Genomic DNA, 12,922 nt, shown 5'->3' with positions numbered 1-12,922 from the left:
GCATGGATTCAAAGCCTAGCTCTACCACTGACTAGCTGTGCAGCCCTGGAAAAAGTTACTTAATCTCTCTATGCCTCAGTTTCCTCATCTGTAAAATGGGAACAAAAACAGCTGCTATTTAATAGGTTTTGGGGGAGGATTCAATTAATTACTTTACTTAAAGCATAATCAACAGTGCCTGGCACACAGTCAGCTTTTGCTGTGTTAGTTATTACTAGTCCCATTTTACAGACGCAGGGACTACTTGATGTTCAGGGTGAAATGTTAGAGCTAAAGGTACTTATCACCTTTTTTGGACAAAGAAATTAAGGCACACCAATCGTCAGGGGTACAGTCCTGACCAGTGCTCTACTCCTCAGGGTGACAAGCAGCAGGCCTAGACGCTCAACCTACTCCCTCTGAACAAGTGTCCTGAAGTTCTGTTCAAGCCAAAGGAAGCCATACAACACAGCTTTAAGTAACAGGCAGACTCCCAAAGTACCTGCAATGGTTAATTGTATGCATCATCTCAGCTTGGTTATGGTCCCAGTTGTTTGATCAAATACCAATCTAAGTGCTGTGGCAAAGACTTTTTTTTGAATGTGATTAACATTTAAATCAGTAGACTGTGAATAAATCAGATTACCTTCCATAACATGAGTAGGCCTCATCCAATCAGTTGAAGCCTTAAGAGTAGAGACTGAGGTTTCCCAAAAAAGGAGGAATTTTCCTCAAGACTGTAACATAAGAACTCTGGCTGAGTTTCCATCCAGCCTCCTACCCTTTAGAATTCAAACTCAAGACTGCAATATCAGCTCTTCTCTGAATTTCTAGCCTGAAGACCTGTCTTACATCTTCAAACTTGTCATTTCCCACAACATATACGAAAATTATTTAAATTAATCTCTCTCCCTCTCCCTCTCTATCTTCCTCCCTCTTCCTCTCTCTCTCTCTTAGTTATGTAACACTTAACAATGGGAATACATTCTGAGAAATGTGTCCTTAAGCAATTTCATCCTTGAATATCATAGAGTGCACTTACACAAACCTAGATGGTACAGCCTTTTTCTCCAAGGCTGCAAACCTGTACAGCATGTTACTGTACTGAATACTGTAGGCAACTGTAACACAAAGGTAAGTACAGTGCTTTAATACCTGCAATGCAGTAGGTTTGTTTACACCAGCATCATCACACAATGTGTTGTGCTACTGTGACCAGATCCCCAAAAAGGTGTCAGAGGCCTTGGGGAGGAAAGTGTGCCTTCTGGCCTGAGGGCCTCTGGCTCCTCCCTGATTACTGCTGGCTATGACATTATGATGGCCGCTATGTCACTAGGCAACAGTTTTTCAGCTCTATTATAATTTTATGGGACCACCTTCATATATGTGGTCTGTCATTCATGTTATGATGCACATGACTGTATATATATATATAATATATATACTGTTTAAAATTATATATATTATATATAATTATATATGTATATAATTATATATATATATATATATATACACACACACACACACACACACACTGTTTCTCTAGAGAGCCCTGAGTAATACAGTATCTCTCACAGAGGGACAGGGCAATACCTTTGCCAAGCTATTTCTTGTACCCAGAATGTTACCAGTGATGTCTACTGTCAACTTTGTAGCTCTTGCTATTATTTGGGCATAATTAGCCACCTAAAAAATATCGATCAACCTCAAAATATAAACTTGATGCCCCAAATGCTCCTTTCCTTGACAGATCCCATCAGGGACATGAAAGATCTGTGAAACACAAAGTGTTCTTCTCCCAAAAGTTTATACCCTGGTTAGGTAACTAAGAGCCTAGAGCACCAACGTGACAATGGACATGCCCAGCCATGAGGTGGTGCTAAAAAGTCTAAAAATAAGGGCCTCACTTGTGATATGAAGCAGTCAGAGCCTGAGACTGAACTCTAAGAGAGGATGGAAAGAGAGAGGGGCAGAGATGAGTTGGGGTTAGATATTTCATTGTTGGAAGGATAGAAGGATGTACACATGGAAATGTCCTCTTGGAAATCTAGATCCTGGCAAGAAGTCAAGGTTAAAAATGTAAACTAAACTGTGTGAAAGTTATCGTGTAAGCCTTGAGAATGATGAGCACACATGGTGCCTACAGAAAAGAGCAGAGGACCTTGTTCAGACCCTTAGTCACTTCCACAGAAAGAAGGTGAGAGGAGGGAAGGAATAGGCAAAATATTTCTTCCCTGAGAGGAGAAGAAACAGGGTACTATTGTGCCACTGAAACCTGGGAAGAAGAAAGGTGCATGGAAGATGGAATGGGAGACAATATCACAGGTACACTCTTACGGTTACATCATTGATCATTCACAAAGCACATTTGCGTATTAAGGAGGCTGGAAAAGAAACTTGTTTAATTTGGCTTAGCACTGCTTTTCCCAAGCTCAATGAATACAGTACTCTTCTTACAGGATTCTCAGAGACATTCAGAAACACCAGTCTAGCCCAACCTCTAATACCCAGCAGAACCAGAATGATGTCCCAGATCCCCCAACAATTAATGCAGCATTTTTCCAATACATCATACCGAATGCCTTGAACTCTGCAGGGGAACAGCATTATATAAATCTAAATGTCAGGAATGTTAAACATCCTAGACAGCTGGAGCTGGAAACAACCATGAGGTCAGCTCACATCTGGTCTGTCTCAGAGCCTCCCAGAGCAGGCTACCCATGGCTCCTGCCCCCACCCTGGCCCTCTAAGGAAGAAGAGCAAAGAGATAAATAATTCCTTAAGAGCATTCTTCCCTTCTCCACTTCTACCATCTTTCTGCCTCTTCTCTCCAAGGGCTTTTCCTGATGAATCCACCATGTGCCTCAAATTATTTATTTCTCTTCCCAGAATTTCAACAATGGATGAATTAGAGTACCATATTTTTTTAACAGCAGACTCCTGTACTGCCAGAGGTCAGAATCATTATGTACTTGGACAAAAGGCAGGACCAGGGGCTGAAATGGAAGCTTTGCTCCTGGAGCGAGGTGTTCACCAGGAAGCCCAAGTGAACTCTGGGCATGGGCTGCAGCCCTGCACTTTGCTTCTGGCTGGGTCGGCAGGGTGACCTATGTGCATTCACCACCCATCTCACCCCACCACCTACCCAAGATGAAGGAAGGAGTCCTATCCTTCTTCTTTCTGGTAGAAGTGGTATCAGCTTTTGTTGTCTGGAGGAAATAACCTAAGGGTATGGACCTCTAAGCAGCCATGGTCCTTGTAGGAGTTATGGAGCTATTCAGAGGTACTTGAGAGAATCACAGAAGATACAAAAGAGACATGACTGTGTATCGACTATTTACAGAAGAGGTCCTAAACTATGGCCATTGAGACGGCCACCTGTTTTTCTAAAAAAAGTTTTAATGAGACACAAGTATGCCCATTCTTTTACATATTGTCTATGGCTGCTTTTGCCTTACAATAGCAGGGTTCAGTAGATGCAACAGAAACCATATGGTTCACAAAGCTTGAAATATTTCCTATCTGATCCTTTACAGAAAAAGTATGTTGACCCCTGGTTTAGAGGGGATAGTTGAATATACCCCTTGCCCTTGTTCCCACACATTACACACACACACACACACACACACACGCACACGCACACGCACACACACTCATGTTCTTCCATTTCTGTGCCATGACTTATCGTTGCTTCTAGTCCGGGTCTCTTTGTGTCTCCCAGTCCTTGTGTGTCCCTGTCAGTCTTTACTTTTTAATCTCTGGATTTCCCTGGGTTAGTATCTCTCTACCCCTGCTCACCTTACATATTTTCACTAATAACTGATTATATATAAACAAAGGGGTGTTGTTTTCTCATTTGTTGAACTTACTTAAGGACCTGCACCAATTATGAAAGCTTATGAGTAGGAGTTTTGTATTTCTCGGGGCAGGGGGTGGGGAGATCTAATTGCTCTTTAGTTCTGCGGTCCTCCTTTTTTTCCCATTGTGGTCACTGGCCCACAGTAGAAAAGGTTCTTCCTACACACGTATCCCTGTAGTTTTAAAGCCATCTTTAAAGAATGTCATTGTGCACAGTCTTTAGTTTCAGTTACCTGAGAAACAGTCGGCAGTGACCCTGAGAAATTCTAGCCCACATCTGTAATCCAAGACATTAATAGAAACCACAATTCTGTAATATCTTTGTCTAGGAGGGTTTTGGTCACTTGAGAGTCTTTTCACAAGTGAGCAATTATGGGGTCACAGGAGAAATTCAGTAACAGTGGTTTTATTTATTACAGCACTCACCACAATCTGACTCATATGATAATTGTGAAATTATGAGCAAATTAAGAACCAAGAGTATATCTTTCTCATTCTCATAACCACCTATCCAGAGGACCTTACTTGATAGCCAGTACATGGTGGTAATTATCTACCGTTAATTAGAGCTGTTTCTTTGTGCCATGAATATGTCAAGTGATTTACATTCATTTTCCATTCTGACAACTACTTTTTGAGGTAGGAGTTTTTAGTCCCATCATGCATACAAAGAAACTGAGGCTCAGAGAAATTAAGTGGGTTTCCCAAGCCCTCGTCCTGCCATGGCAACAGTGCCAGGGCTTTTTTTAGGTTTTGGCTCAGTCTCTGTCTTCAGTTCCTCATGTCTGTGTCTGCTCCTGACAGCCTGACATCGACTCCTCCTCGCCCCATCTCCCAGTCTCAGGTCCTGCATCAGCTTTACCATGCACTTCTCTCCCAGCCCAAGCTCTTGCCTCACCAGTCCTGGCTCCTCAGAGAGATGAGCATCCCTGGGTCAGCTAGGCAGAGCTGCTCAGCAAAGCAACACACCACTGCTCTGGGAGAGGCTGTCAATGCATGGAAAAGCAGTGAATCATACCTTCTTTCTACATTTCTGGAAGAAAGAAAGGGAGGACCCAGTCTTATCTCAGAACACACATCTGAAGGTATAGCCTTGTGGGGTTTTTCTAGCCTGGCTAACAATAATCTGGCAGGTAGGGAAACAGTGGCTCCATTCTAACTTGACCCACTCTTCTTTGATTATGCGGGCAAGAGAGACATTTCCAGGAGTATGACAAACTCTGCTCCTGAAGAAGCACCTCTGGGAAATTTTCTGCTTCCCAGTGGTCCAGCTCACTGCTGCCACCCATGCTCAGCCACCAAGTTTTCTCTGTGCCCTATATGAACACAACCCTGACAGTGAGGGCCCTATATGTGTCTTAGGTATCTTCCTAGTCCCACCATGGTAGTTTTGCCCAAGCAAGGTCATACAGAGTCCCAGGATGTAAGCTGCTAGGAACATACCATGCAGGAAACTCATGGGCCTCCAGATGCAGGCAGCAGGTATTTTTGACTGGAGGTAGGCAGTTTTCCCCCACTGAGATAACTGTAGCCAACACTGGTGCATGCCCAGTTTCCAGAGTGTTCTTCCTCCAAAACTGGCAGAGAACACCACCTGCTCTGCACACCTGCTGTTCCCATGCCCAGAGAATCTGAAAACAGTTTATTGATCTCATCAATCTGTGTTCTTACATTCCATTTGCTCATTTGGTGGTGGCGTTGCAGCCAGGGCCAAGCACTCAGGCCTCTGGCTACAGACACTGGCTTCCATTATCAAGTGGATCTACCTGCCACCAAGCACCAACCACCAGCCCTTCCGTCCTCTATCCTTCCTCCTCACCCTTTCTATGTAGAAGAATCAGAGAAGCTGAAATTTGGAAGGAATTTATATATTACCTAATGCCTGGGTTTTAAACATAAGATCACTGGATGGATTTTCAAGTGTTCATGAATCTCCTAAAATCATACACTTAAAAAAAAAAAACTTGGAGGAGATAAAAAAAAAAAATGGCATTGACGATAGAGGCTTTGTTCATCCTTCTTGCGACCAAATCAAAGGTGTGACAGAAACTCGGAGCAAACAGCAAGGAAAGTCACCTGGGATCTAGATAAACAGAAGCCTTACAATTTGGGAGAGAAATAATCAATCACCCTGCAATGGTAGAAGGTAGGAGGGGGTGAAGACGTGAGGCTACCCGGTCCTGAGCAGCTGAGTGGGCCAAAGGCTGCAGCAGCTGCAGATGTCTCTTAAACGGGTTATGTCTGCGAGCAGACTTCTGGGGTAATGGGCCTGCTCACTCTGAGCACCAGCGCCAGGTCAGCTGCTCAGAGAGCACCAGGGACTTACATGGGGATGCTGAGTTGTCTGAGTAAGGATCAGAGGCAAGTGATATCCATTGTTCTTCTGTTGAGCCCTCCCACATCTCTATGTGCAGACACGATGCTACCAAAGTTGAAATGTCATGGAACTGGATAACAGAGGTCACTCCACCCAGAGGATTCCCTGAAACTCCGCCTACCCAAATCACGGCCCACCCAAGCTACATCCAGGTGTGTCCTTGGGGCAAGCCCCATACTCCTTGCTAAGCAGCACCAAAACTCACACTGGTGGCAGCTGGCTTCAGTTTCCAGTGTGGTTTCTTGAGGCAATTATAAGCACAGCATCTATGGATTGCTTGCTGAATCTTAACAGGTGGCCCCAAAAGGGCACAGGCTGGGGCTAAATCCCTCTCAAGACTGTGCCACTGGAGACATACTATACAAAGCCACATTAATAAGACCAGGAGACTTAGGAGTTTTGCTAGTACACAGAAACAAACATAAAGGTTGCCAAAATGGAGATACAAATAAGAAGAAACCATATGAAAGAACAGAACAGAGATCCAGGAATATTGAAGTCAAGGAACCTAACAGATGAAGAATTCAAAACACTAGTTATAAAGATGCTCAATGAACTTAGGAGAGGTGTAGATGATTTCAGTGAGAACTTTAACAAAAAGATTTTTTAAAAGCCATAAAAATGGAAATGGAAATGATAAAAGGGAACCAGTCAGAAATGAAGAATACATTATCTGAGATGAAGAGTATATTAGAGGGAATAAACAGAGTGGATAAAGAAGAGAATTGAACCACCAATATAGAGGATGAGGAAACCAAGGATATTCAATCAGAACGCCAAGAGAAAAGAAGCCAAGACTATAATGATAATTTAAGAAGCCTATGAGACACTATTAAAGGTAAAAATATCCATGTCATAGGGGTACCTGAAGGAAAACAAGATGTTGAAGAGCTATTTGAAGAAATAATTATGGAAAACTCTCGCTTGGTTAAGAAAATAGATAAACAACTCCAAGAAGCTCAGAGAGTCCCAAAAAAGATGAACTCAAAGAGTCCCATAACAAGACATATCATAATTAAAATGCCAAAGATTAAATACAAAGGACAAATTGTAAAAGCACCAAGAGAAAAGCAGTTAGTTACCTACAAGGGAATACCCATAAGACTGGAAGCTGATTTCTGAAAAGAAACTATGCAGGGCAGAAGGACTTGGCACAAAATATTCAACGTGATGAAAATCCAGGATCTACAACCAAGAATACTTTATCCAACAAAGTTATCATTTAGAGTCTAAGGACAGATAAAGAGCTTCCCCAGACCAAAAAGAAAAAAAAAAAATCTAAAGGAATTTATCAACACCAAGCCAGTATTACAGAAATTTTGGAGGGACTTCTTTAAGAAGAAAGCACATGTATTAAAAACATGAGTAAAGAATGGCAATAACTACATTCCTATCGACAAGTATCTCAGATGGAAAAGAATTAAGTGCTCTAATCAAAATACAGAGTGGCTGAATGAATAAGAAAACAAGACCCCTACATATGTACATATGCTGCCTACAAAAGACTCACTTCGGATTAAAAGACACACACAGACTAAAAGGAAGGAGATGGAAAAAATATTGCCTTGATAGACCTAGAGGGTATTGTACTGAATGAAATGAGTTGGATCGAGAAAGATAAATATCACATGATTTCACATACATGTGGAATCTAAAGAACACAATAGACCACAACAACAAAAGCAGAAATAAACTCGTAGATACAGAGAATATTTTGAGGGTTACTAGATGGGAGGGGGTTTGGGAGGATGGCAAAAAAAAGACAAAGGTATTAACAGATACAAATGAATAGCTACAGAACAGACATGGAGATGTAGAGTGTAGCATAAGGAAGATGGTTAATAATGTTTTAATAAATATGTAAGGGGGAAGAAGGGTACTAGATTTAGTGGGGTGATCACTTTGGAAGTTACGTAGATCTCTGATCACTGTGCTATACAACTGAAACTGGTAGATTATTGCATGCCAACAATAATTTTAAAAAACTCATTGAATTGTACGATATAAATATGAGCAACTAATTGTCTTATATTTCAATAAAGCTGAGAAAAACCTACCTGTCTACACACACGCACACACACACAGAGTTGTGTACTATTCTGGGGTAGATGATGATAATTTTCAACGGATTTCTATAGGAGTTTATCATAAAAAAAAGAAAAGAGTTTAAAAAATGAGTGGTTTAGTGTGGCTTCTTCATTTTGCAGATACCAAATCTTTAGATCCAAAAAGAAGTTTTAGAATTTGTGATTCACCGAAGCTCTCTAGCCATCTTTACTCTCCCTTTTTATTCCTACCTTTGATGTCAACAAGGGATGCAACAAGAGGGTATAACCTAATTGTGTGGTCTGAGCAGAAATTGTCTTTTTTCTGCAAGAAATATCCTGAACCCTGAAATATGCTTCCTTATCCCCTAGAAAGGTCTTTGGACCATGGGGTATCTGCAAAGGGCCCCTCGTCCTTTAGAACCAACTGGCCAGCTAATTTTATCCTCACTGTCCATCTTTCTCTTCATTTCTCATCATCCTTGGGAAATCAGCACTTGGATAAGAGAAAAATGAGGGGAGGGGATTCTCTTGCTTCAAAGGAAAACAAAGCCAGAACACTAAGCTTCTAATACCCAGCATGTCTAGTCTGACTTCAGTTGACTTTGAATCAGAGCAATTCTGTACTCACTCCCCTGGGATGCAGCACTGCTGCTAATGCTCCCCAAGCAAGACCAATTTTATAGGTATACTCCAGGATGCAGCAGTCCTGCTGGTGCTCTGTTGTGCTAGAGTTTTACCTTCACCCCTAGCTTATGGCACATTGAGAGTGCTTCTAAAATTCACAGAGAAGATACAAAGAAAATTCCTTCAAAACATATGTAGTGGATCAAAGATGGCAGAGTAGGTAAACACTGTGCTTGCCACCTCTCACAACCATGTAAAATTACAACTGAACTACAGAATAGTCCTTATTGGGAGTCACTCGAAGCCTAGCTGAACAGAAGTCCTACACCTGGGGGCACAAAGAAGAGCTTACCTTGAAACTGGTAGGAGGGGCAGAGACGTTAGACAGGCTGGTCCCACACCTGCATGTGATGGCTGAGAACTGAGAGAAATACCTTGGCTGCAGAGGTCCACCCAGAAGAGGGAGGGGTCGCAGCATCCAACTAGGCTCCCCAGCCCAGGGTTACAGTGCCAGAAAGAGAAATTTCCACAACTTCTGGAGCTGAAAACCAGCAGAGATGTGGTTAAGTGAGACAGAGGGCTGAGGGAGTTGCAGACTTTCCTTTTAAGGGGCCTGTATGCAGACTTAATCAGTGATGAGCTCACTTGCTTTGAGCTCCAGCACTGGGACAGCTGCACAAGAAGCACCAGGGACATATGGGAGAAAACTCAGTTGTCTGGCTTCAGGGCAAGAGCTGGAGGGGCATCTTCCTCCCAGACAGAAGTACTGGCAGAGAGCATTGTTCTTTTGTTGAGCCCTCCCTCACCGAGCCTGCAAACCCATGCAGGCGTCATATCTGAGTCTCCATCAACCTAGCTAATATCATTCACCTTGTCCTGGTGATCCTTTGAGATCCCACCCCTCCAAACATGCAGGCCAACTCAAGCCATGTCCAGTGGATCTTCCATACAAATGGCTTGTCTTAGCTCATGCTGCAGACTTTCTAAAAATCTCTCGAAAGTTCACAAAACCTAAACAAGCAGCATCTGGCCTCGGCATGCCCCATACTTCTTGCTGAGCAGTCCTAAGCCCAGTACTAGTGGCAGCCCACCTCCATTTGAAGCTTGGTCTCTCAAGGCACTTCCAAGCACAGCATGAGTAGAGGCCATCTGCAAATTGTTTGGTGGCTCATACCAGGTGGCCTTGGGCAGAGCACAGGCTGCAGCTGAACTTGGCCTGGGGTAGGGCCCCTCCCAGGAGGTCCTGGCTTGCACACCCAGTGGCTGGCTTCAGTCTGAGCCAGAGCACCACCTGGGGTCACATCTGAGGACAACACATCCAAAAGGCACCAGAGCTCTGCTAAAGTAAATACTGCTCTGTAGGGTCAGACTCTGCAAAACAGTTCCTCCACTGATCATGGCCCTTCATCACAACCAATCAGCCCAAGGGTCAATACCTCCCATTGATGAGCAAACATCAAACAAGGCTCAACTGCAACAAGAGGACACACACAACCCAAACAAGGGACATACCTGAAGCACCCGGCTCAAGGAAGACTGTGCCACAGCACACCTTATAGCCACTCTGCTATAAGACATACCAGCGCTACCTAATACATAGAAACAAACACAGGTTGACAGTTAAAATGGGAAAACAAAGAAATATGTCCCAATGAAATCTCCAGAAAAAAAAAAAAAACTAAACAAAATGGAGACAAGCAATCTTCCAAATGCAGAATTCAAAATACTTGTCATAAGAATGCTCAGCAAACTTAGGGGAAGAGTAGAGGAACTCAATGAGAATTTTAACAAAGAGATAGAAAGCATAAAAAAATGGAGACAGCAAACGTAAAAAAAGAACCAGTCAGAAATGAAAACTACAATAACTGAAATGAAGAATACTTTAAGAGGAATTAGCAGTAGATTAGATGAAGCAGAGGATCAAATCAGTGATTTAGAAAATGAGGTAGCAGAAAATATCCAATCAGAACAGCAACAAGAAAAAAAATTTAAAAAAATGAGCATAGTTTAAGAGGCCTCTTAAACTATACCAACATTCATATCAACATTCATATCATACCAACATTCATACCAACATTCATATCATAGGGATACCAGAAGGAGAAGATGGAAAACAAGGAATTAAAAACCTATTTTAAGAAATGATGACTGTCTACAGCCATGCCACCCTGAACAAGCCTGATCCCATCGGATCTTGGAAGCTAAGTAGGGTCGGGCCTGGTTAGTACTTGGATGTGAGACCCCCTAGGAAGACTAGGTGCTGTATGTATAAAAATAAAAAATAAGGGATTATAAGCTGACAAGGTCCTTGCAATCTGTGAGGTCAACCAAGGGTTGCATCACCTAAAAAATAATAATAATAATGACTGAAAACTTCCCTAATCTGGTGAAGGAAAAAGACATACAAACCTAGGAAGCTCAGAGTCCCAAACAAAATAAACTGAAAGAGGACTACATCAAAACATGTCATAATTAAAATGCCAAAGGTTAAAAGCAGCAAGTTAGTTACCTACAAGGGAGATCCCATAAGACTATGAGCTGATTTCTCAACAGAAACTTTGGCTAAATGGGATTGGCAGAAAATACTCAAAGTGATAAAAAACAAAGCCCTGTAACCAAGATTACACTACCCAACAAAGCTATCATTTAGAATTTAAGGTCAGATAAAGAGCTTCCCAGATAAGAAAACTAAAGAAATGCATCATCACCAAGCCCGTATTACAGAAACTGTTAGAAGGACCTCTTTTTTTTTAAAGGGAAAAAAGATCAAAAATATGAATAATAAAATGGAAATAACTACATATCTAGCAAATATTACTTTAAATATAAATGGATTAAATACTCCAATCAAAAGATAGGGTGGCCAAATGGATAAGATAATAAGACCTTTACATATGTTGCCTATAAGAGAGTCACTTTAGATTGAATCACACACACAGACTGAAAGTAAAAGGATGAAAAAAGATGTTTTATGAAAATAGAAACAAAAAAAAATCTGGGATAGCAATAATGTATACCAGAGAAAGTAAAATTTAAAACATAGGCTTTAACAAGAGACAAAGAAGAACCCAGGAATCCCACTTCTGGGTATTTATCTGAAGAAATTTAAAACACTTCTTTGAAGAAACATGTGTTTCTATATGGTCACTGGAGCTATTTACAGTAGCCAAGATATGGAGGCATTCTGGGAATCCATCAATGGATGAATGAATAAAGAAGAGGTATGTGTATATAATGGAATATTACTCAGCCATAAAAAAAGAATGAAATCTTGCCATCTGCAGCAACATGATTGGACCTAGAGGGCATAGTGCTGGGTGGAGTAAGTAAGAGAGAGAAAGACAAATGTTATATGTGGAATCTAGAGAACAGAATCAACAAACAAACAACAGAAACAAGCTCAGAGGTAGAGAGAGCATTTTGACAGTTATCAAACAGTTGGGGCAGGGAGGATGGATGAAGAGGGGATATTAAGAGATACAAATTGGTAGTTACAGAATAGTCATGGGGATATAGAGTATAGCATGGGTAATACAGTCAGTAGTATTGTAATAACTCTGTATGATGTCAGATGGGTATTGGATTTATCAAAGTGATAACTTCATAAGTTATATAAATGTCTAATCACTATGTTGTACACTTGAAACTAATATAATATTATATGTTAACTATAATTAAAAAATAAAAATATAAAAATTAAAATAAAAAATATGCAATTTAGGAATCAAAAATTCTAAGAGTCATAAAATATGAGGGATTAACTAGGTAACTCCCATAGAAGCAAGTTTACTTGCCCTGGGCAGTACAGTAACACTAACAAGATGGAAGGTTGGATGGATGAATAGATAATAGAGATAGGTAGGTAGATAGATAGATGATAGATAATAAATAGATGATAGATGATGATGATGATGATGATGATAGATAGATAGATAGATAGATAGATGATTGATAGATGAGAGAGGATAGACGAGATGGAGAGAAAAAACAGACCAAAAAAAAGAAGTTAGCAAGTTTTTTACTAGCATTCTTGTGG

General features: G+C 41.2%; 1 pseudogene; it reads left to right on the top strand.

The window, feature by feature from the left end:
* The first annotated feature begins 11,036 nt into the window (after positions 1 to 11,036).
* Positions 11,037 to 11,155, top strand: LOC118602658 (annotated as a pseudogene).
* The last annotated feature ends 1,767 nt before the right edge of the window (positions 11,156 to 12,922 follow it).

Source organism: Rousettus aegyptiacus, unplaced genomic scaffold (assembly GCF_014176215.1).
Source record: "Rousettus aegyptiacus isolate mRouAeg1 unplaced genomic scaffold, mRouAeg1.p scaffold_m13_p_4, whole genome shotgun sequence".
Lineage (NCBI taxonomy): Eukaryota > Metazoa > Chordata > Mammalia > Chiroptera > Pteropodidae > Rousettus > Rousettus aegyptiacus.
This window is presented reverse-complemented; position numbering and strand designations above follow the sequence as displayed.